This window comes from Entelurus aequoreus, linkage group LG04 (genome assembly GCF_033978785.1).
Source record: "Entelurus aequoreus isolate RoL-2023_Sb linkage group LG04, RoL_Eaeq_v1.1, whole genome shotgun sequence".
In the NCBI taxonomy this organism is placed as follows: Eukaryota; Metazoa; Chordata; class Actinopteri; order Syngnathiformes; family Syngnathidae; genus Entelurus; species Entelurus aequoreus.
The window spans coordinates 18728435-18733793 of NC_084734.1; positions in this window are offsets into that span (position 1 = coordinate 18728435).

The following is a 5359-nucleotide window of genomic DNA, read 5'->3' on the forward strand; positions in this document are numbered from 1 at the left end:
GGTGTTGTTGATAAACGGTTTTTCGCCTTGCATAGGAGAGTTTTAACTTGCACTTACAGATGTAGCGACCAACTGTAGTTTACTGACAGTGGGTTTCTGAAGTGTTCCTGAGCCCATGTGGTGATATCCTTTACACACTGATGTTGCTTGTTGATACAGTACAGCCCTGAGGGATCAACGGTCACGAGCTTAGCTGGCTTATGTGCAGTGATTTCTCCAGATTCTCTGAACCCTTTGATGATATTACGGACCGTAGATGGTGAAATCCCTAAATTCCTTGCAATAGTGGTTGAGAAAGGTTTTTCTTAAACTGTTCAACAATTTGCTCACGCATTTGTTGACAAAGTAGTGACCCTCGCCCCATCCTTGTTTGTGAATGACTGAGCATTTCATGGAATCTACTTTTATACCCAATCATGGCACCCACCTGTTCCCAATTTGCCTTGTTCACCTGTGGGATGTTCCAAATAAGTGTTTGATGAGCATTCCTCAACTTTATCAGTATTTAATGCCACCTTTCCCAACTTCCTTTGTCACGTGTTGCTGGCATCAAATTCTAAAGTTAATGATTATTTGCAAAAAAAAAATGTTTATCAGTTTGAACATAAAATATGTTGTCTTTGTAGCATATTCAACTGAATATGGGTTGAAAATGATTTGCAAATCATTGTATACCATTTATATTTACATCTAACACAATTTCCCAACTCATATGGGAAACGGGGGTTTGTACCTTATAGTCATATAAATTGGTATGTGACACATGCTAACCTTTTTAGATCATTTTGCAACCGTTTACCCCAGAGACATATAACTTAGTATGTGAGACATGCTAAATGATAGCATGCTAATGTTAGCAACTGCCATCTCCTGGATAATGACCATGACTAATTGGAATAAATCTCCTCTGTGTCGCAGGTTCTAATTACTGTCTGAGGTTAGACGACTTGAGAAGCAGCTGCCAGGGCGACTGTTAATGTGACCAACTGAGACTACAAACTATGTTTGTTTTAGAAATAGAAGAGTCTGCAGCCATTATTACGTCTCTGCTACTTTCTGCTGCTCTGCTGACAGGGCGGACATGTCACCGGTGGTCCACTTATCAAATCCCCTTTTTCCCCTCTGACCGTATTTAATGTGTGTCCCCTCTGCATTACAGCCTACAGCTATCAGCTCACTGCACCCTGCTTCATCCCCACATGAATCAGTGCAGGACCCCAGGAAGGCTTGTCGGGAGCTCTTCAGATTTCCTCAGGGATTCTCATGGTCCTGCCTGGTGGGAGCACAGTCTATTTTTAAGGATGTGAGGAGTAAAGGCCCAGATTCAAACACATATTCTAACCTTTTTTTATGCACAAACCTTACAAAGACGTACTGATTTAACCCTATATTTTTTGGAACGTATAGCACAAATAATGGACACGCTTTTTAAAACGGTACTGTAATATTGTTCAAACTTTACTTCTCTCACAGTTGTTGAACCTTTTTGACCTGTCAGTTTAACAAATGAAACAACGATACATACAATTATTGTAGTTACAAACGGGCAGATACACAACATCTTCCTGCTGGAAAATGTTGAGTGAATTGACTTGTGAAAACAACGATTTTTGCTGTAGTCACAGCTGCTGCAGAGAATGATATCAAACTGTTTTATATTAAAATGACGTGTTAACAATTTAAAGGGCAACTGTAATTTTTGGAATTTTTCCTATCATTCACAATCATTGAATTTAAGTCTTTTTCTTAGGATTTTAAAGATTTTTAAAAAATGCTCGCAAGATGTGGCTAACATTGCAGCTATTTTGTCAATTTTTATTCTTTATAAACTCAGTAACTATGTCCCTGGACAAAGGAGAACTTTAACTATGACCAATGTATGACCCTGTAACTATTTGGTATTGGATTGATACCAGAACTTGTAGTATCACCCAAAACTTATGTAAAGTATACAAACACAAAAATAAGTGATTATTACATTTTAACAGATTGTAGATAGAACATGTTAAAACAGAAAATAATCAGATATTAACAGTAAATGAACAAGTAGACTAATAAGCCATCATCATTTTGCCAAAATAATAGAATGAGAAATGACACAATATGTTACTGCATACGTCAGCAGCCATTTGGGAGCCTTTGTTTGCTTACTAAAAGAGAAGTTGTCTAGTATGTTCACAATCGTATATAATGCCGATCTTGAGCTTTGATTGCAATGAGTTAATAAGTTTATTTAAAAGTGTATTCAAATTTAGTTAAAATAAAGTCAATAATGACATTTTGTTTATGGACCCCTTTATTTTGAAAATAAATGGATAAAAAAGGTGTCACGGCCGTGGTTTTCGCAGCTTACTGCGGGGTTGTTCTCCCCAGGAAGGCAGATGGACTACTCTGGACAAGGCGTGCAGGTAAAAACATGATTTAATTCTCAACTCTCAAAGAGGCACAAACAAAAAGGAAACACAAGGCGAAGGCACAACGTGCTGATCGCACTTGGAGCTAAAGCACAAAAACTTAGCGCAGGAAACAGAAACTAACACTTAGCATGGACTATGGACAAGGCAAAACTCACTAACTGTGGCAATGAACAAACAAAACGTACATGGCAAGGCATGAAGTAAACAATGACGACAGGGCCGACTGACTGGTAAAGGCAAGCTTAAATAATGCCTCTGATTAGTGCTCGCGAAGCAGCTGAGCGGGCGCGAACACTAATCAGAGCCAGGTGGAAATAAATAAATAATGAGTTATACTTGTATAGCGCTTTTTCTACCTTCAAGGTACTCAAAAGCGCTTTGACAGTATTTCCACATTCACCCATTCACCACACACATTCACACACTGATGGCGGGAGCTGCCATGCAAGGCGCTAACCAGCACCCATCAGGAGCAAGGGTGAAGTGTCTTGCCCAAGGACAACAACGGACGTGACTAGGATGGTAGAAGGTGGGGATTGAACCCCAGTAACCAGCAACCCTCCGATTGCTGGCACGGCCACTCTACCAACTTCGCCACGCCGTAATAAGTAACCATGGTAACAAACAAGGGTGCACAAAAACAGGAACCAAGGGAGTCCAAAACTAACAGAACATAACATAAAACATTATCCGGACCACGGGTCATGACAAAAGGTGAGAAATATTTTAATATTTTACTTGAAATTAGTACACAAAAAACGGACCAACAAAACAAAGACATTTGACCTCAAACAAGTAAAAACATGTAAACACAAACACAACTTTACAACCAGTGTGTTGTCTTCAATATTGTAAAAAATGGACTGTGCGGGTGTACCTAATGAAGTGTTTAGTGTTGATAGGCTAATCAGCTTCAAGTATGATGCTTTATGTAAAAGATGTTGATGAACATTGATACTCGTTAAGCTTTTCTGTGCCGCAGCACATTGTTGAGACCTTCTGTCATGTGGGAGGTGTCATTATCATCCTGACATTGATGTCCTGACATCCACACAATCCTCACATTTCCTCTCTCGCACCTTCTCCCTTTTTGGCGTTTCCTGGGCAGCCGGTGGTGGAGGAAGGGGAGTGTCGAGCGCCGATAAAGACGCTTTTCATTTCCTGACACCGCTCAAGAACACGCCGCTCTTATTCGTCAGCTGCTTCCTCTTCTAAACGTAGAATTACAGCACCTGAGCAGGAAATTAAGTGTTTAAACACCAGCGCTAATAAAATATGAACCTTTTTAGATGACGTGAAGACAAAACTCAATACAGCTTGGGTGCACACATTTCCAGCAAGGGCCGCTTCCATAAAAATGAAAGGATGCCGTCGCCATTTTGATAAGCAATCATTTAAGGCCTACTGAAATGACATTTTTTTTTATTCAAACGGGGATAGCAGATCCATTGTATGTGTCATACTTGATCATTTCGCGATATTGCCATATTTTTGCTGAAAGGATTTAGTAGAGAACAACAACGATAAAGTTCGCAACTTTTGGTCGCTGATAAAAAAAAGCCTTGCCCCTACCGGAAGTAGCGTGACGTCACAAGCTGGAGTGCTGCTCATATTTTCCTATTGTTTACACCAGCAGCGAGAGACATTCAGACCGAGAAGATTGATTGATTGATTGAGACTTTTATTAGTAGGTTGCACAGTGAAGTACATATTCCGTACAATTGACCACTAAATGGTAACACCCGAATAAGTTTTTCAACTTGTTTAAGTCGGGGTCCACTTAAATTGATTCATGATACAGATATATACTAACATATATACTATCATCATAATACAGTCATCACACAAGATAATCACATTGAATTATTTACATTATTTACAATCAGGGGTGTGGAGGGGGGGGGGGGTATGGACATCAAGTAGTGGACATAGAGAGAGAGAGAGAGAGAGAGAGAGAGAGAGAGAGAGAGAGAGAGAGAGAGAGAGAGAGAGAGAGAGAGAGAGAGAGAGAGAGAGAGAGAGAGAGAGAGAGAGAGAGAGAGAGAGAGAGAGAGAGAGAGATCAGAAGGCATAAGAAAAAGAAAAAAGTATCTGCATTTGATTGTTTACATTTGATTATTAGCAATCCGGGGAGGGTGTTAGTTTAGGGTTGTAGCTGCCTGGAGGTGGACTTTTATTGCGGTTTTGAAGGAGGATAGAGATGCCTTTTCTTTTATACCTGTTGGGAGCGCAGTCCACATTGATGTGGCATAGAAAGAGAATGAGTTAAGACCTTTGTTAGTTCGGAATCTGGGTTTAACGTGGTTAGTGGAGCACCCCCTGGTGTTGTGGTTATGGCGGTCATTTACGGTTAAGGAAGTAGTTTGACATGTACTTCGGTATCAGGGAGGTGTAGCGGATTTTATAGACTAGGCTCAGTGCAAGTTGTTTAACTCTGTCCTCCACCTTGAGCCAGCCCACTTTAGAGAAGTGGGTAGGAGTGAGGTGGGATCTGGGGTGGAGGTCTAGAAGTAACCTGACTAGCTTGTTCTGAGATGTTTGGAGTTTAGATTTGAGGGTTTTGGAGGTGCTAGGGTACCAGGAGGTGCATGCATAATCGAAAAAGGGTTGAACGAGAGTTCCCGCCAGAATCCTCAAGGTGCTTTTGTTGACCAGAGAGGAAATTCTGTAGAGAAATCTCGTTCGTTGGTTAACCTTTTTGATTACCTTGGTTGCCATTTTGTCACAGGAAAGGTTAGCCTCTAGAATGGAACCTAGGTAGGTGACCTCATCTTTCCTGGTGATGACACTGTCACCTACTTTTATGTTGAAGTCATTGACTCTCTTAAGTTTGATGTGGGACCCAAACAGGATGGATTCTGTTTTACCCAAGTGGATGGATAGCTTGTTGTCAGCGAGCCAGGTGCAAGTTCTACAGAGCTCAGCACTGAGGATTTTCTCCA